Raw genomic sequence first — 25,639 nt, forward strand, 5'->3', positions numbered from 1 at the left:
AACTTTCTCCATTCTCCTGTAACTTCATCCCTCTTAGCCCCAAATATTTTCCTAAGCACCTTATTCTCAAACATCCTTAATCTCTGTTCCTCTCTCAAAGTGAGAGTCCAAGTTTCACAACCATAAAGAACAACCGGTAATATAACTGTTTTATAAATTATCACTTTCAGATCTTTTGACAGCAGATTATATGATAAAAGCTTCTCAACCGAATAATAACACGCATTTCCCATATTTATTCTGTGTTTAATTTCCTCCCGAGTGTCATTTATATTTGTTACTGTTGCTCCAAGATATTTGAATTTTTCCACCCCTTCGAAGGATAAATCTCCAATTTTTATATTTCCATTTCGTACTATATTCTGGTTACGAGACATAATCATATACTTTGTCTTTTCGGGATTTAGTTCCAAACCTATCGCTTTACTTGCTTCAAGTAAAATTTCCGTCTTTTCCCTAATCGTTTGTAGATTTTCTCCTAACATATTCACGTCATCCGCATAGACAAGCAGCTAATGTAACCCGTTCAATTCCAAACCCTGCCTGTTATCCTGAACTTTCCTAATGGCATATTCTAAAGCGAAGTTAAAAAGGAAAGATGATAGTGCATCTCCCTGCTTTAGCCCGCAGTGAATTGGAAAAGCATCAGATAGAAACTGACCTATACGGACTCTGCTGTACGTTTCACTGAGACACATTTTAATTAATGGAACTAGTTTCTTGGGAATACCAAATTCAATAAGAATATCATATAAAACTTCTCTCTTAACCGAGTCATATGCCTTTTTGAAATCTATGAATAACTGATGTACTGTACCCTTATACTCCCATTTTTTCTCCATTATTTTTCGAATACAAAAAATCTGATCAATAGTCGATCTATTACGCCTAAAACCGCACTGATGATCCCCAATAATTTCATCTACGTACGGAGCTAATCTTCTCAAAAGAATATTGGACAAAATTTTGTACGACGTCAACAAAAGTGATATTCCTCGAAAGTTACCACAGTTGGTTTTGTCCCCCTTATTAAAAATAGGTACAATTATGGACTCCTTTCATTGTTCTGGTACAATTTCCTTTTCCCAAATAGCAAGTATAAGTTTATAAATTTCGCTATATAATGCACTTCCACCCTCTTGTATTAATTCTGCTGGAATTTGATCGATACCTGGAGACTTGTACATTTTAATATAAAGTATAGTTACAGTTAAGGGAAGAGGATGGTATTTTTTGGTGAAAAATGAGTAAATTTTCAAAAAACAATTTTTTTCCTTAAAATACTCTGTGATATGTGCAGAATACATTGTATAATATTTTGTGGGTATTTGTGCCCTTATCAGTTGTTGAGACGCCATTTTTAAACTTCCTGCGCTCTGGATTTTTAAATCACACCGCCCTTTTGTTTGTTGTTTCCGGAACTTCATTTTTTTTTTCAAAACCAAATTTTTCTTTAAAATACTCTGTGATGTGTGTGGAATACATTGTATAACATTGTGTGGGTATCTGTGCCCTTATTGGATGTTGAGACGCCATTTTTAAAGTTCCTGCGCTCTGGATTATTAAATCACACCCCCTTTGATTGCTGTTTCTGGAACTTTACTTTTTTCGCTACATAGCCAGACAAAAATCGATATAATTTTTGAACTATTAAAGATATATGAATGAAATTTAGAATACACATTCTAGACTACTAGGAAACTTTTCTCTGTAACGGATTTTCCCTAATTGATTTCATTTTAAAAATAAGTCTCTCTGTTTGCAAGAAAGAAAATAAAAATAAAATGTTATTACATTTTAATTGTTTATTTTACAAATGTAGGAACTAATATCAAATTTCTGTTACAGACAGTTTGTAGAGCGTGCTTTTACAAATAAATTGTAACATAGTGTTTGAATTTATCTTTAAAAATGGCTTAGATATATCGAGTTTAGTAAAATCCTGCATTGGGTACATTTTTTTTTTTTCAAATCTGCCTCCCAAATAATTTATTCAAAATATTTATATTTTGTTGAGTTGCTATAGCCATGAGCTCTCTACATACAAAAAATTAATATTTTACACCAAATAAGAAAAAAGTTTTAAAAATTACTATCCTCTCCCCTTAATTAACAGTAGAGGTAAAAATATAATGATATGAAAATTGTTTCAATCATAGGAAAAGTACCAAGTTTGTACGCTTTATTGGCGTTTTAAAAGTACAGCATTTTGGTAACAATCTTTACAGCACTGTATTCAGCTAGAACGACTGATGGTATTACGCTGCTGGTGTTGAAGGGGCTGCTGTATCCGCTGATGGTGGCGGCGGTGGTGTTGTGGGCTCTGGTGCTGGTGTGGTCCCTCCACCAGCAGTTGAATGACGATTGAAGATTCCATTTATCAGTTTTTGTATTTCCTTTAAATTAACACATGGACATAAAGATTATTACCATTCATATATTTTGATTACGTGTATTAAGAGCATATCAAATGTCCGGTAACACTTTCAATATTTTATGCTCGACCATGCCGAAATGCAGTGGCGGCTGATTGACTGAGGCAAGTGAGGCCGGGCCTCAGTCACTTGGCTTAACTGAAATCAAATTCTGTGTTTTTATATAATGCCGCCTGAAGTCAAGGGCTGCCGAACATTGAAATCTTTCAAATCCAAGTTAGAAAATTATCTTATGACGAGTTGCCAAACTAACTTACTATTATGACAAGTGTTGTATTGCATGTTTCCACGTATTCACATTTTTTTATGTTCTAGTGATATTTAACTTATTTTATATTTTTGTTTTCATATTTCCCGATAATGGTATATCTCTAATGTGATAAGTTGAGCTATATATAATCATAATTTTCCTTACTGTGTGTACTTAAAAATATTGTATTCATTGTATGCTTTGTACTGCACTATTTTATTACGACTATTAGTATTATTATTATTATTATTATTATTATTATTATTATTATTATTATTATTATCAATAATTGTCTTATTTTTTTATACTTTGTATGCCTAATTTATTTTTGACCTGCTGTTCACATTTTATTATGCTTTTTTCTTTCTTTCTCTATGTTATATATTATGTCTGATTTTTTTCTTACTTGTTGTTAACATTTTATTATTATTATCTTGTTCAGTTTTGTGTGTAAAATTGTAGTGTACTTTGTAAATTTGTAGTGTTTTTTGTAACGCAGTTTTTACTCCTGGTTGAGTGTTAGAGAAGGCCGTATGGCCTTAACTCTGCCAGGTTAAATAAATCATTATTATTATTATTATTATTATTATTATTATTATTATTATTATTATTATTTGAATGAAGCATATATCGCTGTAGAAGCATTTGAAAACTTTGATGTAGATAGACCTGTTTTGCAGTACATTTGTTCCTGAGGCCAGGATTGCTCGTGCCGGGTCTGGCTTGTGGTGTATATAGACCTGTTTTGCAGTAAAATTTGTTCCTGAGGCCAGAATCGTTCGTGCCGGGTCTGGCTTAATGCATTTCGTGTCCTTTCGCGGGCTTTGAGTTTGCGCTTAAAACGTTGCAGCTGAGGCACAATTCGGCTGGCCTGGTCAGGTTTCACTTCTCCCATCCATAGGCCGGCCTCAAGGGTAGAGTGGGGTGGGAATAGCAGTGGTGACTTGTCTTCCTAACTAGGCCATAAATAACAAAATTCCAGCTCTTTGGCAGGCAGAGACCCACTCGATTCCCTCCCCTTATGTCTCAGTTTATGACATAAGCGAGGGTGTTGTACTATTGTACTTCGTAGTACAGTAGTGAATCTGGGCCAATGTTGTTATGTATTTTAGGAAAATATAAACAGAAACAAATGAGAGAAATAATGCTGGTGCAGTTAATTCATTGTTAGAGTGTCCTTTTTCGAGAAGAAATAATACTAAAAGAAAGGAAGTTTTAAATAAAGAGAGAGACTACCGAGACACCTACGACATCGCTGATAATTTTTCTGACACATAATCTTAAAACGCGAGTTTCTATTGCATCCTGGTATGGGCAACATAAATGGTTAAGTGGTAATGTGATGCAAAATAAACTTCTCTTGGCCTTGTTTGTTGCTGTCAAAGGAAAAAAAATAAAAAGAAAAGAAAGAAAGGGGAATTTCAACACATAATATGGGATGCTTCATCACACTGAAACAATCACTGAAACTCAGAGCATAACAGCTTATTTGGTGAGTGACATTATTATTTTTCATTAATAGTAATAATAATAGACTAATTATAATAATAATACAGTAATAATGATATTAATAATATAATAACAATAATAATTAATATCATAAACATTTCCTATCGGAGGCACTTAAACTAGTTTCATCTGGCCTCACCGAGGATTTCGATCACCGGCCGCTACTGCCATTGCAGCTCATTAAAGTACACCTATTCTTTAAAGTTCAGGTGTTCGGCCAATGACAAATCACCTTTGTACCATTATAAAACCGCAAGTATCGATTATTCTCGGATATGCAATCGAAAGACAACTAGTTCTGTTACTATAATAATTAGCGTTAATTGTAGATAATAGTCAAATAAATTCAATTTGTCATCTCGTTTTTCAATTCTAAATCAATTTCCAGGTTATATCAAGACTAATGTTCATCTTATTCTCTACGTTATATCAAGGTCAATGAAATTCGGCCTCGGAAAAAATCAATACTTTCGCGTCTGCGCACATCTCACAATTCAGGTCAGTTCGCTTCCCACTTACATAACCATAATATGAATACTTTTGAATAATTTCAAGTTAGAAATATGGTCGAGCATAAAAAGTTGTATGAAACTTGCCTATAATGGTAATTAAAACGCTCGTATGAAAATTATGAAACGAGCTTGCGCCGTTTCATAAACAAACATACTTGCGTTTTAATTACTATCATTATAGGCTCGTTGCATAATGTACTATTATTACACAAAAACTACTAATGACAGCACTTTCAAACACACGTCAGTTTAAAGTCAAACTCTCAAAGTTATCCAGCCGCTTAATTTTCAGCGACGAAGCGACATTCCATACGAGTGGGAAAATTTACAAGCACAACTGTCGTGTTTGGAGTACACAGAAACCTCACAGAATCATTGAACATGAGCGTGATTCACCAAAGGTGAATGTTTTCTGCGCGTTGTCACAACGAAAACTGTACGGACCTTTCTTCTTCATTGAGGCTACTGTCACTGGACATTCATATCTGGACATGTTGGAGCGATGGTTGGTGCCTCAACTTAGACAAGATCTCGATGACGATTTCATCTTTCAGCAAGATGGGGCTCCGCCACATTTCCACAATGCAGTTCGTGCTTACCTGAATACGGAGATGTCTGATCGTTGGATAGGACGTGCTGGAGTAAGGGACAAATGTTTCATGACATGGCCACGAAGGTCACCCGATATGACTGCATGTGACTTTTTTCTATGGGGGTAGCTAAAGGACCGTGTGTTTGTACCGCCTTTGCCACGTGATTTAGAGGAACTAAAAACCAGAATTCGAGAAGCTGCCGCCACGGTCACGGAGGATATGTTGAAAAGGGTATGGGAAGAGTTTGATTATCGTTTGGACATCTGCCGAGTCACTCGTGGTTCACACATTGAATCTCTGTAAGGTGTAAACAGAACTTTGACAGTTTGACTTTAAACTGACGTGTGTTTGAAAGTGCTATCATTAGTAGTTTTTGTGTAATAAAATATTGAAAGTGTTACCGGACTTTTGATATGCCCTGTATTATTTGATAAAAACAAATAGGCTATAATATTTGTTCTTTGTATGTATTTGGTGGTAGATTAATTTATGCATATTTTTATTTTGTGATCGATAGTGGTAATGTTGAACACTAATGGTTCCAAAGCTGCTGTCCTACAGGAAGTTTTAAAGACGATAGGCAAGAAGATAGAATCTATATAAATTAACATACTAAGGGGTATTGATATGTTGTTAGTCTTGGACTTCAGTTACAAACAAAAGCGAAAACGGTTGCCACAGACAAGAGCATATTTTTTTGGCAAATAGTTACTCCATGTTTGGTACTTAAAAAAGTAGCCGATGCTATATGAGTAGACCACCGCGTTCTTTTGAAAACGGCCGACCGAACTCGCTGATCAGTCATTAGTTGTGAAAAAGACAGCCGGGAAATGATCGCGTGCAGTCGAGAATTTATAACCGGTCGGTTGAAACGTTTACTTGATCGGTTGCGAGCGTTCCAGATTCTTTTACATCACCCTTTAATACTGATACCCAAGGTGCACTGGAAGGAATAATGAACGGGGAAAAAGTACGGAATTTGGTTGGAATGTTATCTCGCGTAAGTGTAAAAGCGATTAACATTTGATTGTTTATTTCTGATGTATTCTTTAGACCAGGCATGCTAAACTCAGTTGGAGGGAAAAGTATGACGTCATCCTCACTCCAAATCTTTTAGATACGATTGACGTCCATCCATCGCTCTCAATCTTAAACTTGCTTCAGTGGCGGGTAGTACATAAACTTATATTGTAAGAACAATCACTACTCTAAACATAAATTAGGATAAGATCTCCGTTCCATTACTCTTTCATCGTATGATGACGCAGAATATCTGCATGGAAATCTCATATGTACTTCGGTACATTAAAATAATATATATGATATGCGTAAATCACTTCGTGATTTAAGACGGCGCTTTTTCCGTCGGATCCCGGCCAACTAGTCACTCATAACGATCTGTCCGACGCCGGGGTGGTATCCGGTGTGGCTTAGTGGATAAAGCATCAGCACGTAGAGCTGAAAACCCGGGTTCAAATCCCGGCCCCGGAGAGAATTTTTCTCCGTTCCATTACTCTTTCATCGTAAGATTGATAAGTTTACATACAAACTACTGAACATTCATCTATTTTAGTGATTATTTATAGCAGACAGCTCTTGTTTTTCACTGATGTATCAATATTCGGCTGGATTTTGTTAGTAAATAGACGCACAGCAAAGACAAGATGACAAGCATTTAACCTCGAGCGTACAGCTGATTTACGGTGATTCGTTAAAAAAACTGTTCACAACAATATGTTGGCACAAACATTGCAATTATACAACCTGCAATATTTTTCATGTTAAAATACATTTCTATTGCTAATAACTAGACAGTGGATGCGGGGTGACTTAAGGGAAAGTGAAGTTGTTTCGTACCAGAGTATATGGCACGTGCCGCGCCGTCCGTCTTTTGTGTACCTGGCGAGTACAGCAGCGTACAAAACGAAGGAACCCTGATCCGTGCAGTTGTGTTATCCTGCTCAAGTATTTAGTACGCGTTGAATATGTTGTGCTGATCCATTCATAATGGCAAAACGTTAAATTCGCTCAGAGATACGAAATGCAATTAAGAAGTATGAGAGTGACATTTTATGTATTAACGAAGATAATATCATGTGTAATGTATGTAAAATTGGAATAAAAACCAGAACAACTCAGGCTATAGAGGAACATTGCAACAGTACATCGCACAGAAAATGCGTTGAAATGAAATGTAAGGAACAATCTACATCATCATCATCATCATCATCATCATCATCATTATATCATCTAGTTGTGCGGGTCTAACGACAAGTGCAACATGATGCTCAGGGCAAATATTCCTCTAAAGAAATTGAGTGATCCCCATTTCAGAGGTTTTCTTCAGAAATTCTCTCGATACAAAAACTGTTTAAGCGATAGGCGAAGACGATTCAGTTTCGACAACTTGCGAGAATATATCGTCGTTTACTGCAACGCTGGTAATCGCATCAATGATGACGAGGACTGAACTTGCAAGGTATGTACTACAGTACGTTATTTTTCTTTTCCTTCTGACTGTACGGAGATACAGTAGCGTGTTGACGTCGTCTGTTTACGTTTAAAACCTGTTGAGCCAATGGTCTGAATGAAAAAAATGTAACATATAGTAAATGTGCAGCACATTCAACGATAAGTCATCCCGCATCCACTGTCTACTGATAACTAGTAAAAAATCTCGACAGCATTTCCCTAATGCTTTATGAAACCGTTGGGAATAAACCGTTTAATCATTTTGTCATTTATGAAATCAAAAAGTACCAAATGAAACAAAATTCCATAAAATTAGCAACAGAACAACAATTTCACATAATTACGTAACTATAACTTTGTTTTTCCCACTAATCGTTACCATGGGCAGCATTGGAATAACGTCTTATATATTGAACGGAACGCAACAGGCAGTTACTGAATCTGTATCTTGGTACTGTAGACAGTGCCATTTTCAGATATTCTGTAAATTGCTCGCCACTGAGGGCTGTATTCATAGACATTCTTAGCGCGGGCTTTCGGTGTATGATCAGCGAACTAACGTTTTTCGTATTCATAAACCACTGTCAGCGATATGATATGATATGAATCCTGTTTAGCACGCTCGTAGCGCGGGCTAGCGAAATGTCTATGAATAGCACCCTAGATCTTTACGTTCTGCAGGTAACGACTGACTAAACAGAATGAAACAGAATCGAGGACAGGGGATGGAGAAAGTAGGGATGATAATAGATCGCACGTTTAGCATCCCTGCTTTAGACATAATATTCTTACTATGTATGTATGTATTTATTCACACTGCAAATGGGTATATACCCGGTGGCAGTGGTAACTAATTACACTCAATAACGACAATTAATAATAAACACAACTAATAAAAACAATTAATAATAATAATAATAGTAATAATAATAATGAGCATCCTAAATTAAATTAAGCATGATCACTTAAAGTAACATTTAAAGTAAATCTAATTTGTATCTTAACCCTAAGTTCGAACTAAGACCCACGAGTGTGACAGGTTCATACCTGCACAAGTACCTTTCGGCACTACACTTATTTCGCTGTCAACTCACTCACTGCACTGATTCTACATGATTTCACTAACACTTCTAACCATTTCACTGTTGAAATACTTTGCACAGCCACTTCACTGACACCAACACACTTCACTTACACAAAGACTTCACTGATACTACACACTTCACTGACACAACACACTTCCTCACTGATAGGACACTTCAAATAACAAGATATCAATTACACCCTTTAAGTAGTGTGTATAATATACTACCGTCTATTAGTAAAGTCCTTAAGCCTATTTTTAAATACAATTTTGGTTGTTGGTAAAGCCTTTAGTAAGTCTGCAGGTAAAGCATTCCAGTCCCTGATAGTACGATTGAGAAAAGAAAACTTTCCAGTGTCCGTCCTCTGTCTTCTTTCCCTCAATTTATATGAGTGGTCGTTCCTTGAAGAGTAATTTGGCGGCTGCAACCTATTTTTTATTTCTCTCCAGGCAGGCTCACCTCTGTATGTTTTGAACAGTGCGCATAATCGAATTCGCGTTCTCCTGTCCGTGAGTGTGTCCCATTTTAATGGTGAATTTTTCCGACAACACTTCAGAGCCCGTTTTTGAATCTTTTCCAGTGTCTTAATATATTCTAGTCTGTAAGGATCCCAACATGCAGCACCATATTCCATTACTGGACGTACTAGTGATTTATATGCAATCTCTTTGGATTTATCAGAGCCTTTCCTTAGTACCCTCATCACAAAGTGTAACTATAACGTGTGTACTATAACAGTACTATCGAAAATGTTTGCTTAAAAGCCTCGTTTACAGAACTGCAAATAATGAGACATGGTGATACGGTGATAATAGAACATAATGGTGCTAAGTACTCTGAGGAAACCTGCCGCATTTCAACCGCACATTTCAGTGGTAATGGTGGTGGACACGACATTGATGATGAAGATCATGGTCATTCTCATTGTCTCCTCTTAATTTTGGAAGCTGTGAATGATTGATATGATGATGCAGTGGAATTTTATAAAAAAATTATACAAATTATCACTTAGGGCCTACACCAAGGTGAAGAACAGTTGGAAGAAGAGCAGTTTGGCTGCAGGAAGGGTAGAGGTACAAGAGATGCAATTGGACTACTACAAACAATCGGCGAAAGATAACTAGAGAAGAATGAAGAAGTGTATGTAGTATTTGTGGACATAGAAAAGGCTTTTGACAGAGTAGATTGGAATAAACTGATGAACATCCTCAAGAAAAGAGAAGTGGATGGAAAGACAGGAGGCTGTTCAGTAATATTTATATGACACAACGAGTCAAAGTCGGGATAGAAGAAATGTCTGACGAAAGTGAAATTGGGAGAGGAGTACGTCAAGGGTGTCCTTTGTCACCTACCCTGTTCAACATATATTTGGAAGATTTGGTGTATGGGAGGGGTGATAATAGGAGGAAGAATAATAAAGTGCATAAGATTCGCTGATGATATGGCGTTGTTAGCAGAAGAAGAGATGATACTAAGGTATATGCTACTGGAGCTAATGACAGTTGTGAGCAATATGGGATGAAGATAAATGCAAAGAAGAGGAAGACCATGGTTGTCGGATGAAAAATAAAGAAGATAAACTTGCGAATTCTAAATAAGGCAGTAGAGCAAGTGGACAGCTTCAAATACTTGGGGTGTGCTATAAGCAGTAACATGAGCTGCTGCCAGGAAGTCAAAAGAAGGATAGCAATGGCAAAGGAAGCTTTTAATAGAAAAAGGAGTATCTTCTGCGGACCTCTGGAAAAATAACTAAGGAAGAGACTAGTGAAGTGCTTTGTGTGGAGTGTAGCATTGTATGGGGGCAGAAACGTGGACATTACGAAGAAGTGAAGAGAAGCGAGTAGAAATATTTGAAATTTGGATACGGTGAAGAAATAGACAGGCAGAATAAGAAATGAAACTGTGTTGAAAAGAGTGGGTGAAGAAAAAGTGATGCTGAAACTGATCAGAAAGAGAAAAAGGAATTGGTTGGGTCACTGACTGAGAAGAAACTGCCTACTGAAGGATGCACTGGAAGGAATGGTGAACGGGAGAAGAATTCGGGACAGAAGAAGATATCAGATGATAGACGACATTAAGATATATGGATCATATGGGGAGACTAAGAGGAAGGCAGAAAATATTAGAGATTGGAGAATGCTAGGTTTGCAATGAAAGATGAAAGATCTGTATGTGTGTATGTATGTATGTATGTATGTATGTATGTATGTATGTATGTATGTATGTATGTAGGTATTTTTTTAATATTAGTTGAACGGCATGTCCCATTACAATAAAGGTAACACTACATGCCTTGCTACCTGTATGTTCACAATATAACACATTATGTCTCGTTTCTGTCACTCTCTATGGTCTGTCCAAAACAACTTCCGACCTGACAAATGGCGCCTTTAGCATGTTACCATGGCAACCATTCAAATCAACCAATCACGAGAGACGCGTAACCATGGTAACGGGACGGTGTTGCCGTGTCTATGTTTACAAATTGCACGTGAATACCACGGCCTAGTGGTGAATACAGTCGCCTGGAATGACTTTGAGTTGGCTGGTTAGCGCGTGCTTTGTGTGAATTAAAATATTATTTAGTTGTATTATTGTTTTAGTGTATCGATAATTATTGTGTTTAAATTATATTACACGTATTACCTTCGTTGTCATTGGTGGAGTGTGTGGCTAGTGTGCGTTTTCGATTTTCTGCGAGAGTTTCTAAACAAGTGATTTGTGCAATGTCGGAAGGAAGGAAAGGCAGGCGGAGAACAAAGAATATTGTAGAAGGTGCCCCGTTAAAGAGTCAAGCGCGAGAGAGGGTGTGTGGTATGTAAGAGAGTATTTTGAGAGGGAGAAAGATAATGGCGGGACTCTTTTACCTTTGGCGCAAGTCGTAATGAGAACTGCTGCTTGTGTTAAAATTAATAAGAGCACTGTTATCGATATTGGAAAAGAAAAAAGCAGTGCAGATTTTTAATCATAAATATTTTTATAGTTTACAATTTTTTTCAACGTCTTTCTAACAATATTACATTGAAGAATACCGACACTCGTAAAAGTAGAGGCTTCGTATTAAATTTAAACCTGTTTTTACAGTTTACAGTCCTTTCGACGCTTTATACTACTACTACTACTACTACTACTACTACTACTACTACTACTACTACTACTACTACTACTACTACTACTACTACTACTACTACTACTACTACTACTACTACTACTACTACTACTACTAATTATAATAAACTAATAAAACTAATAATATACATACGTTTTAATACCTAGTGTTCAACAAATTGGTTAGAAATGTATGTGTTCATGTCAGCCGTTCATTACTGCACTCTATTGGCAGCGCGCTTGCTTACACGAAAGATGGGCAACATGACAACACTGCTCCCCTTTCTCTGAAAACTGTCAAATCGGAAGTAGTTTTGGTCAAGATATAGGCGTATGTAGGTCTGTTACTCTGTTGTGAAAATTTGAGTCTTTCATTATATCTATTGCCTACTCTTATCTATCCTAGAGTAAATTATCCTACGCTTACTCGTCTAAAATGTATGTATATATGTATGTATGTATGTATGCATGCATGCATGTATGTATGTATGTATGTATGTATGTATGTATGTATGTATATATGTATGTACGTACGTATGTATGTATGTATGCTTATGTATGTATGTATGTATGCTTATGTATGTATGCTTATGAATGTATGTATGTATGTATGCTTATGAATGTATGTATGCTTATGTATGTATGTATGCTTATGTATGTATGTATGTTTATGTATGTATGTATGCTTATGAATGTATGTATGTATGCTTATGTATGTATGTATGTATGTATGTATGCTTATGTATGTATGTATGTATGCTTATGTATGTATGTATGCTTATGTATGTATGTTTATGTATGTATGTATGCTTATGAATGTATGTATGTATGCTTATGTATGTATGTATGCTTATGTATGTATGTATGCTTATGTATGTATGTATGCTTATGTATGTATGTATGTATGCATGCTTATGTATGTATATATGCTTATGTATGTATGCTTATGTATGTATGCTTATGTATGTACGCTTATGTATGTATGTATGCTTATGTATGTATGTATGTATGCTTATGTATGTATGTATGTATGCTTATGTATGTATGTATGTATGCTTATGTATGTATGTATGCTTATGTATGTATGTTTATGTATGTATGTATGCTTATGAATGTATGTATGTATGCTTATGTATGTATGTATGCTTATGTATGTATGTATGCTTATGTATGTATGTTTATGTATGTATGTATGCTTATGTATGTATGTATGTATGCTTATGTATGTATGTATGCTTATGTATGTATGTATGTATGCTTATGTATGTATGTATGTATGCTTATGTATGTATGTATGCTTATGTATGTATGTATGCTTATGTATGTATGTATGCTTATGTATGTATGTATGCTTATGTATGTATGTATGTATGCATGCTTATGTATGTATGCTTATGTATGTATATATGCTTATGTATGTATGCTTATGTATGTATGCTTATGTATGTACGCTTATGTATGTATGTATGCTTATGTATGCTTATGTATGTATGTATGCTTATGTATGTATGTATGTATGTATGTATGTATGTATGCTTATGAATGTATGTATGTATGCTTATGTATGTATGTATGTATGTATGTATGCTTATGTATGTATGCTTATGAATGTATGTATGTATGTATGCATGCTTATGTATGTATGCTTATGTATGTATATATGCTTATGTATGTATGCTTATGTATGCTTATGTATGTACGCTTATGTATGTATGTATGTATGCTTATGTATGCTTATGTATGTATGTATGCTTATGTATGTATGCTTATGTATGTATGTACTGTATGTATGCATGCTTATGTATGCTCATGTATGTATGCTTATGTATGTATGTATGTATGTATGCTTATGTATGTATGTATGCTTATGTATGTATGTATGTATGCTTATGTATGTATGTATGCTTATGTATGCTTATGTATGTATGTATGTATGTATCACTTACATCGAGCAGGCGTTGTACAAAGTTAGATGTTCCTTCATCTCCTCTCCGCCGGTGCAGCCGACACGTGGGCCACTGAAACGTAAAGCAGAAGTGAACGAGCTGTTTGTTTGTCTTTAAATCTACAAAAGTTTCAGAACAATTTTACGAGTAGAAGAAATCTTAAAATGCTTCTACTAGGACATTTTGTTCCTAGAAAAAGTTAATGCAATAACATTCACAGCGAAGAATACCAATAATTATAACGTAAATAAATGAGCACAAGATACATGTAAATAGATGCGATTTATCACCTGTGATTAGTATCTATCGCCTGCGTGAAATGAAAGTGATAATGCCAGCGAAATGAGTCCTGCGTTCAGCGCAGAAAATTACCCGGCATTTACTCTAAACTGGGCTGAGGGAAAACCAAGGAAAAATATCAACCAGGTTAACTTGTCCCAACCAGGATTTGAACCTGGGCCCGCTCGTTTTACGGTCAAACACGCTAACCGTTATTCCACAGCAGTTATCAAAAATCGTGACAGTAAGTTTTGTAAAGCGCGCCTCTAAGATGACCATGCGCATAGTACTCAAGTCTGGCAAAGCTTACGTAAGAAAAATGTAAATAGAGAAAATCGAGTTTAATAGTTTAAAGGGTAACACACAGCGTACAACCTTTTGAAATCGTCGGTTGAAACTGCTGATTGAAGGTGCTTATCTGCATGAAAGTTTGTGGACAGGTTCATTTCCTTAATGTTAAAAGCGAAAAATCGAATTTGTTCAACAAAACTGATAAATTTCACCTCAATATAATCCTAAGAAAAGGAAATCATAGTTTTACTCTTCAAGGTTCGCAAGAAAAACTTATATTGGTAGCTTTTATAAATTGATGTTTCGAGATCTACTATTGTTGTATGTTGTGGTAAGCTACACGTTCACTTACCGGAAAAAATTCGTTCGGCGCGTTCGGATTTTTATACTTTGCATTATTTAAAAGAGCATCGCCCACTTGGCAGTATCGCCTCTGTCCGCAAGACCGGATTCCGTTCAGAATTCTGGCCAGAGAATTCTAAACTGATTTCCGTACGGTCCAAGATCGAAATAAAGAATGTCATGGCAAATATATCGATTGCAAGACCTCTAATCGCGGTAATATTGAAGGTATAATGAAATGGATGAAGCGAAACTTACCGACGGTTGTTCGTTGCTGACATATACCCGGACATCACTTTATTTTTACTTGCACTTTTATTGTACCTGCGTTTCTGAATGTACTTGACTCCCACCCCTTTCACTAATGTCCTTGCTCCCGTCAGCCACACAAACTTACGGCCGCTGTTGCATTCGAAGTCTGCTAGCAGTGAAGTAAACAGTACAGAGTATAGTGTGTTTCAGAAATATGGTTGCGTTTTCCATAGAAAGAAGAGCCTATATTATTGAAGCTTATTTCCAGGGGCAGATATTTATGGAGATTAATTTTGTCATTTGTGTTTTTTAATATTGGTGTCGGCGGAGATTGTTGGAGATTGATTTGTACTCTTGTTGGATATTAATGGAAATTTTGTAAAATACAATTGTTTTGAAATTGGAGTATTAATTCAGTATGAATATTATTTTCCAAATAATTAACATTAAAGATTCATTGGATTCTGGTAAAGGTGAGGTATGGCCAATATACAATATTTGTTGGATTGAGACTATATTTAACACACATGCATTAAAAACGGAAAAAAAAAAAAAACTTACAGGCCTCAAATTAACACTTTCCAATTTTTAGTGAAATGCTGGTCTCCGTCTTTTGAGTTCACTAATCTAATCAGAACACCTGGAATACCATGTAATGCAGCCCACTTGAATGTGCAACAAATTCAAATGAAAGAAATGTCCGAAAAAAGAACTCAGAATATGAAATTCGCTATAAAACGACACAATAATAATAATTCGCGAATGTGTTCATATTTCGCTATTAGAACTCTATTTCGCGATTTGTCGTGATTGTTTTATCCGCATATTATTAATCAGAATCATTCAATTCCTAAAGATTAGTAAAAATATATTATATATCTTTTATGTCGTGATTTTCGCGATCTACATAAACACCCGGCCCTGCTTATTTCGCACAGGTACGGTGTGTAGCATGACTGAATAACTTTATCTGTGTGGACTGAGCAGAAGTGAAGATTAGAATTACTGAAAGTACGGTAATATGTTGAATAAAGTACCCATTATATAATGAATACAACCGCCTGAAGAGATGAGTTTGTAAAAAAAAACTGTTACTACTCTACTGTATTTTGATAAAATTCCGTAAAATTAATAATCAAACTGAAAATCGTAATATCGCATTTCCCTGTAACATAAATGGATACACTACTTTTCTCTCCTCCTATAGCTAGTAAAATAATTTGTTTACATATTGCACTAGTAACACCAAACTCCTGTAATGGAAGGGGGCAACAGTGTTTCCGAGTATAGCCAGGTTAATGTTAAAAATGTTGGTAAAAACAAAGTGACGTTCCTGTAGAATAATATACTGGACAGAGCGAATCACGGGAAGTTACCGGCACTTACGGAGCATAAATATATATATATATATATATATATATAATTTGAACTGGTAATGGAAATTACGGAAAAACGGCTGAACGGATTTTAATGAGTGACCCCTCATTTTCATGCCTGGCATCTAAAGTTTTGCGGAAAAGTAATATTTTCACTGAAATGTCAATTTTCCTACATAATTTTCCTATTTTCCAAAATCCATCTGTTGTCAGTTTTGAGAACTAATTTTATTGAATCACGGCCAACTTGATTGAATTTCAGAACAAAACACACACTACAATAAACAATAGGCTATTACACGAAGGCTATGACCTGCAGGATTGCCGACATATTTAGAGCTCAATTCAATTTGTTATTAAAAAATGATTCTGCAGTGTAGGCCTATAATTTTCTGAGTACAGCTGTTTATTGGATATTCAAATCTACGAAACTTGAGGTGGTTTGATGACATTATTACCATTAGAAATTAAATATTATTATAGTTAATATCATGATGCGTCTATTTTTCATTAATTGTATATAATATTGATGCTGTATTGATGACATGAAAGTGAAACGTTTTGAGGTTATGTAAGTAAATGTAGAGAATATCTTAATTTAGATCTTCATTTCTATAATTTACTGATTGGCTGCTATATATAACTACAAAACTTAAGATAATAATATTGTTATTAAAAATCAAATATTTTTATACTTATTAACCCAGTGGAGTTGGGTCTTTTTCATATACTTAATGGCGGTGTGGTGTAGATATTGATATGTGTCATTGTCTTCAGTATTGGCTCGAGAGAGCGCAAAAATTACAGTTCCTAAGGAAAGATCAAAAGGTATTACTTACTGATAAAAAAAAGGCCTAGAAAATTTTGTAGTCTCCAGATCATTTCAGCAAGATCTCTTAGTAGGATGAAATGATTTTACGCTCTACATTTCAAGTTCTACATGCAGCAGCTATACGAAAATGCTATTGTTCGAAAGCTTAGCAAACCTGACATTTTTTTAACTTTTGCCTACAATCCACAATGACCTGAAATAGCTACTGCTATCGTCCTGAAATTGATACTTGCGTTTTCGCGTTGAAACTCAAAAACTGAAGTTGGATAGGTTCAAGAAAAAGTATTTGGCCTAAAAAAATCGATTCAGAGGGAGTATGTTTCATTATTATGGAAGCAAATAACTATCACAAAGAAGAGTATTCTTCATTGAAAATAAATCTGAAAAATTTTTATTTGAACGTCTAACGAACTTAATTTGCAGCAGTATTTGCTGGACAAGCCACTAGTTAAATTTAGAATTATAGCAATGTAATATGGAGAAAGTACGTATGGGATGAGATTGTGAAAATACTCAGTTAACCAGATATGTCCTTCATAATTGATTTAACGTACAAAGCTATTCATTTTATTTCCAGGTTCAGTTCAAAACATTACAATAAAAAAATTTGTTCTGGCCGTAAATTTCAACACTATTTTATTATTAATTCGGAAATTCGGACAATGAGCGATACTATAATAAAAATCCGAAAGCAACGAACGAATTTTTTTCCGATAAGTGAGTGCCTACCTTAAGTCCGCATTTTTTAATCATAATTTTGCCACGTTGAGAATAAATTGTGGCAACACTGAGTGTAGAACTTCTGCTCGGGCTTCACATACTCTTGTTGATATTCGTAACTAACCACCAGTGATGTTACAATAAAGGTAGGATTGTTGATTGTAAACAATAATAATAATAATAATAATAATAATAATAATAATGATTTATTTTAGCTGGCAGAGTTAAGGCCGTAAGGCCGTAAGGCCTTCTCTTCCACTCAACCAGCAAAAAGTGTATATACATATGCATGAACTTACAAAGAATCCAACAATTTGATTAAGTGAGAGTTACATGTATACAAGAGTTATTTACGAATTAAACAACAAAATACTATGAACTATTAATTAAACACTGAAATAAACTGTGTAGCAGAATTAAACTAAAATACATAGAATGTTAATATATTTCAAATAATATTAGATAATAGAAAGAGATTATTACGAGACAATTAAAATACAGCACAATCAGGATGATGTCTAAAGAAAAAAGTAACAATGTAGTCAGTGATAGTTTAAATCAGTATGATTGGAGTGAAATGCTAATAAGGTTATCTTTTAAGCTGTTCTTAAAGGTGTTTGTTGTCTTGCAGCCCCTAATACTTTGTGACAATGGTTTTTCATTGCTGACATAGCCTATAGAATAATATACTGTACACGAGTTAAACACGAGAAATTACGGAGCATATTCCCAAAGAAATTTTGAGCAAAAAATGTCGTATAAACATGGCTCCTATTCTTAGTATTTTCATAGTTACACTAATTTGAAGTTGTTAAAAAATATTTTTTTCTTTAGTTTAAGGGTAAAAGAATATTAGAGAATGAACTATTCAGGAGTATCATTGCTTTAATTGGCTTGTGTTCTGAAGCTAAAGTGTTTCATTAATTGCATAGTTGCATCGTACAGGAATTTTTTTCAATTTTTAACTACAAAATTACGTTTTTGTACGTATGTATTTATTTGCACTGCAAGTGGGCAAGAACCCGGTGGCAGTGGTATACGCAATATAAACAATACACAATAAAATCGCAATACACAATACAATTATACAATACACACTAAAATTATACAATACACACTAAAATTATTGTATTGTATTGTATTTATTAACATTCCATGGTATTCATACATTGCTTACAGCTAGAATATGGAACAAGTAAAAAAAACTTAATACTATTATAAAGTCTTAATTTATAGTCACAGTCTAGATGAAATATATACAGACGAGGTTTACAATATAGTCTACTAGTTCAACACAAAGTTTTAGTATCAATTTCATGAAGTGTTATTGAATGTCATGAATTCACCTACAGAATAGAAGGCGTGAGAAATTAGGTACTTCTTTTATTTGGCCCTAAATAATCTTATGTTTTGAGTTTCATTTTTTATATCGATAGGGAGGCTATTAAAAATTTTTACTGCCATATAACGCACTCCTTTTTGATAGAACGATAGACTTGCCGATGGAGTATGAAAGACATTTTTTGACGAGTATTTATGCTATGGACTGTTGAATTAGTTACAAAGTTTTCACGATTACATACGAGGAAGATTATTAATGAAAAGATATACTGACAAGCCATGGGAATTATTTGTAGTTTTTTGAAAATAGTCCTACACGATTCCCTAGATTTGGCACCTACTATTATTCTAATTACTCTTTTTTGTAATAGAAATATATTGTTACTATCTGTGGAATTTCCCCAGAATATTATTCCAAAACTCATTACCGAGTGGAAGTATGCAAAGTATATTGTTTTTAAGGTATTGATATTTACTATCTTTTGCTTAGATCTAATAGCAAAACAAGCTGAATTTAGTTTCGGGGTAATTTCTTTAATATGATTTTTCCAATTTAACACATTATCGACTTTTAAGCCAAGAAATTTGGTTGTTGTTGTTTCTAATAGGGATCTATTATTAATTATTGCGCTAGAAATTTGCGAGGTTGAATTTGCACAGGATTTAAATTGAATTATATTAGTTTTGTTACAATTTAATACCAATTTATTGACTGAGAACCAGTCACATATTTTGAAGAGAATTTCCTCTGTTGAAGATTGAAATGTGTTGTAGTTATTGGCTGTAATTACTATACTTGTGTCATCTGCAAATAATATGGGATGACCTACATCTTTTATTAAGGGGGGCAAGATCATTTATAAACACTAGAAAAAGTAGGGGACCTAATATTGATCCTTGAGGACACAATACACAATACAATAAGAATACACAATACAATTTAATACAATAATTACAATTAATAATAAAACATAAAATACCTAATTTTACAATACAACCTACATATATATATATATATAGGCCCTACATAAGTTTCAATAGTCTTTCACTTTACTCTCATCTCACTCACTGTAGTGGCACTATGACGCATTTCACTGACACTTTAGAACACATTTCACTGACACTATAGAACACATTTCATTGACGCTATAAATTATCACTGATTGGAACTATTCACTGCACTGTAAAACCATAACTTCACTGACTCATCTCGCTTCACTGATACAACAGTTCAAATAAGTTAAATAATTACACCCTTATGCATACTTATAAACAGAACTACATTTAAGCTAAACATTTCTAGTCTAAGGCCCTCTTACACGCTATTTTTTAAATAATTTACAATTCAAACCAAGGGAGTAACTCGTCAGGCTAAATAAATACATGTCACCTTAATAAATTAAATGTTAAATGGCACCTTAATTTTAATTTGCACTTTATACACAACTTTTTAAATTATTCTTGAATCTCCTTAAGGAAGGACAGCCCTCAAAGACCGCTGCAGGTAGGTCATTCCAATCATTTATAGTTCTATTTAAAAATGAGAATTTACCTACATCCGTTTTCTGTTTCCTACATTTGATTTTGAAATCATGATCGTCCCTACCATAGTACGTTGGCTTTTCTAACCGAGCCGTTATGTCTACCCATGCTTTCTGACCTAGATGTGCTCTATACAATGATGTTATTCTAGTTTTCCTACATCTGTTTTCCAAAGTTTCCCATTTAAGTTCTTTTATCGTATCGTTTCCATCTTCTCTTTTACCTTTAACAAATTTAGCTGCCCTATACTGGATTCTTTCTAAGGAATTTATCTGATATATTCTATAGGGATCCCAACATGTAGTTCCGTATTCCATTAACGGTCGCACTAACGTTAGATATGCTATTTCCTTCGATTTGGGGCTAGCCTTTCTCAAGATTCTCATAATAAAGTGAAGTGCCCTCCATGCTTTACCCGTAACATTATCAACATGCTCTCGCCAAGAAAGTTTGGAGCTTAAATACACTCCTAGGTATTTACAACATTGTTCTTGCGGAATTACAACACCACTGAATTGGTAATTTAGACTAGTTTCCTCTCGGGTTCTACAAAATGTTATAGATTTACTTTTAGAACTATTTATTTTCATCCTATGCATTAACGCCCAGTTATAAATTTTATTCAAGTCTGTTTGAATAGCATCCACATCTGAATTAATTCTAACCTTTCTATAGATAATGCAGTCGTCTGCAAATAGCCTCACATTTGATGTAATATTCTGGCATAAGTCATTTACGTATATTATAAAGAGTAATGGAAATATGCACTTATCACAACAATTGTTATAAATCCCGTTATTCTTGTGAAGTCTTTAAGACTGTACATTGGGATGCAAAATTGAAATGTAAACAATCATTTTGCTAGAAGTTGTGTAATCTGTAACAATTGGTGTGGTAAGTGTGTAACAATAATGTAATTTTTAGTTACAAATTGGAAAAAAATCTGTACAAAGCAATTAAGGAATTAACAACACATTTTTAGTTAAGGATAACTTACCAGTCAATTAAAGGAAGTATACTTCTGAATAGTTCATTCTCTACTTGCAACAATTTTTTACCCTTAAAACTAACGACAAAAGGTATTTTTGCAAATCTAGTCTTTCAGGTGAAGCTCCCTGTAAAGCAGATTTGAATAATTTCAAAGGAAAAATTGTCCCGGGGCCGGGTATCGATCCCGGGACCTCTGGTTGAACGTAACAGCGCTCTACCACTGAGCTACCCGGGAACTCCACCCGACACCGTCCCAACTTCTCCCTTTTATATCCACAGAACCCGAGTGGGCTGACGAAACGCCAGAGACCCACATCGAGTGCACACAATCTCTGTGTGACTTATTCAAATCTGCTTTACAGGGAGCTTCACCTGAAAGACTAGATTTGCATAATATATACGTTACTGTGTACGTTAACAGAAAACCACAATTCCAAGTCACACAGAGATTGTGTGCACTCGTTGTGGGTCTCTGGCGTTTCGTCAGCCCACGCGAGTTCTGTGGATATAAAAGGGAGAAGTTGGGACGGTGTCGGGTGGAGTGCCAGGGTAGCTCAGTGGTAGAGCGCTGGTACGTTCAACCAGAGATCCCGGGATCGATACCCGGCCCCGGAACAATTTTTCCCTTGAAATTATTCAAAAGGTATTTTTTTAATAACTTCAAATTAGTGTAACTCTGAAAATGTTGAGAATAGAACACATATTTATATCGCAGTGTTTATTCAGAACTAGCCGTACCCGTGCGCTCCGCTGCACCTGTTAGAAATAAATATAAAGTAATTACATAATTAAAATAGGACATCTGGTCCAGGGAACATTCGTGTTTGATAGAAGGTTAAATCGTTTAATATATCACTTAATTTAAATTGCATTTAAATAATTAAAATGCGATCATTTTGCTCCAGAGACCACTCATTTAGCGCAATGATAATTATTCCTTTAACATGTTTCTTAATTGTTATTACATGCAAATAATTAAAATACGATCATTTGGTTCAGAGAACATCCGTTTTTGGTGCAATTTGGTCATACCAAAATTTTGCTTGGAATGAAACGTATCGGAAATCATTTTTAAAGATAGGCTACTTTTGTTATGTAACATTTTTCACAAAAATCAATAATAAGCGAGATATTTTGGTTTATTTAATTCAGGCCCTCTTATAACCTCTCTTTTAAATAAAGTATTTTGAATGTCATATAGCCTAAAATCTTAGGGTGGTATTCATAGACATTTCGCAGCACGCGCTACGAGCGTACTAAGCTAGCCCCGGCTATCCACTGGTTACTAGTACAGAATTCAAATCATATCCTATCGCTAACACTGGTTTGTGAATACGAAAAACGTTGATAATCCACCGGAAACCCGCGCTAAAATGTCTATGAATACGGCCCCTAGTTACAACGAACTTAATTTATATTCCAATTTTCATCGAAATCCGTTCAGTCATTATCGGTGAAAATGTAACAAACATCCAGACAGACAGACAGACAGACAGACAGACAGACAGACAGACAGACATACATACAATCAAAAATTAAAAAAAAAAACGATTTTCGGTCTCAGGATGAATAATTATACATGTTAACACCAATCGTTAATTCTCTGAGATGAAAATGAATGTGTTCATAAATATTATTTTAAGAAATACAGGAAATGAATATACAGAATAGCCTATCAAGTTTTCTGTGCATAAGAAGCTATTTTAATCTTACCTGTCCAAAATTCACTCAGAAGTTACTGTAATAACATTATAGCATTATGTCCATCTAGAGAAACTACACTTTCCAATGGTGAAATAATAATTAATTATACAAATCGGTTAATTTAGCTTCCGATATTACTTCATACAAACACAGAAACATTCTCTGTAAACTTATGTTTAATAGCTTTCGATTGTTGTTGTCCAAGGCCCCTTATAGACGAAGTCATTTGTTTTTATTTCAGTACAGCGACTTAGATGACGTTGTTATCTTAATTTTAAAACTCATTTATCTCATTAAATATTAGTCCTATAAAAATTTTTCAAAGAGTAAAACTTATCAGAAATCATTTTAAAGAAACTTTTGTTATGTAACATTTTTCACAAAAATCAATAATAAGCGAGATATTTCGATTTATTTAATTCAGGTCCCCTTATAACCCCCCTTTTAAATGACTTATTTTGAATGTCATATAGCTTAAAATCTAAGTTACAACGAACTTAATTTATATTCCAATTTTCATATAAATCGGTTCAGCCATTATGGCGTGAAAAGGTAACAAACATCCAGACAGACAGATAGACAGACAGACAGACAGACATACAAACAAAAATTTCAAAAAAGCTATTTTCGGTTTCAGGATGGTTAATTATACATGTTAACACCAATTATTTTTGGAAAAGCAAAAATTACCAGAAAAATTTCGGCTACAGATTTATTATTAGTATAGATAGATGTATTCGGAAATAAGCCCCGCAAGTGGCAAAAACTCCTCGTGAATCACTCTATATTATATTATTTATTTAATCGATATTAGCTTCAGGTGAAATGATTATGGTATATGTTATTTATAAAAATAATCTTACCTATAGCAAAGAAGAATACTAGCGCTGCAAAAAAGATAACACGGTGATTCATTGTGAGATGGTGTAGGTGACAGGTCCCTGGAAGCTATGGTTCCTACGTTAATGAAGGCGGTATATATACATACGTGCTGCCCACATTTCCTGCTGAGGTGAGAAGAGGGACAAGCTCGTCACTCCACATTGTCACAATAACCTCCTTGAAAACTAACCGTAATTTTAATCTTTAAGTATTTATCGTTTCTATGATAAAACTAGCAATGCCATGACTATTTTCTTGTCTACATTTTGTGATTAATAGCATGAAAACTACATTATAGGAACATAAAGCTTAAACGGGAAACAATATTTTCAAACCACGCAAACTTTTATGGTCAGGTAACATCACACTGTCCTAATTTTTTCAAAACATATAACATTTTTAAGTTCCTATTGGGAAATTTATGCTGTGGAATAACTTGATTTTAAATCATTTATCATTCAGACACTCCGCTTGTCACAGGGATGTATATCACATTATTTGTAAGTTGCTTTTCGAAAAATTAAGCAAGTGTTGTGAAATTAATATCCTTAAATCGAGGGCCCGGTTCAAAAGGAAAATAACTCAACATTTAATTTCTTAGAAATCTGCATTTAAAACTTCTTGTTTCTGTGAAAAATCAAAGGACCGTTGAAAATACTCCAGAATGTGTTAAGGGGAGGCAGAGGTGAAATTTTCGAACAAAACTGAAGAAAAAAATGAAAATTTGTTTTTTTTTCCATTTTTATTATCTTTATTTTCATATTCCGATGTTAGTTTTTGATTTTGTGCCCTTAAAAGTATGAAATTAAAACCAAGATAACTGTATTACTATATTATTCCCATAATAAACTAATACTTATCATTATTTATATACCTTCTCTGAACATATAAATAAAAAGAAATATTGAAAATTTCTTACAATATGGTGCATGGAGCATTTTATATCAAACGATATAAAGTTTTATAAAATTATTAATATTTACAGAACTATTGTACTTAGAAAGTTGAAACTTGGTATGTCCATTACTAATAACATACTTAGTATCCATGATCAATTTCAAACAAATCGGATAAATTTTGTGGATTTTAAAATATTCACTTCTGCCTCCCCTTAATCGTGTTTTATATACAGGGTGTTCAAAAGGTATGGAATATTACTGATAACTTCTCAAATTTTA

The 25,639-nt window shown here is 34.4% G+C and overlaps 1 long non-coding RNA gene across 1 annotated transcript; it reads right to left on the bottom strand.

Annotated features, from left to right (window-relative positions):
- Positions 1–2,153: 2,153 nt before the first annotated feature.
- Positions 2,154–24,601, bottom strand: LOC138700335 (uncharacterized). The gene is made up of 3 exons (XR_011332330.1): positions 24,443–24,601; positions 13,911–13,982; positions 2,154–2,396 (listed from the first exon to the last, which is right to left on the bottom strand). It is a non-coding gene; the product is annotated as an uncharacterized lncRNA (long non-coding RNA).
- Between the last annotated feature and the right edge of the window lie 1,038 nt (positions 24,602–25,639).

Source organism: Periplaneta americana, chromosome 5 (genome assembly GCF_040183065.1).
Source record: "Periplaneta americana isolate PAMFEO1 chromosome 5, P.americana_PAMFEO1_priV1, whole genome shotgun sequence".
Lineage (NCBI taxonomy): Eukaryota > Metazoa > Arthropoda > Insecta > Blattodea > Blattidae > Periplaneta > Periplaneta americana.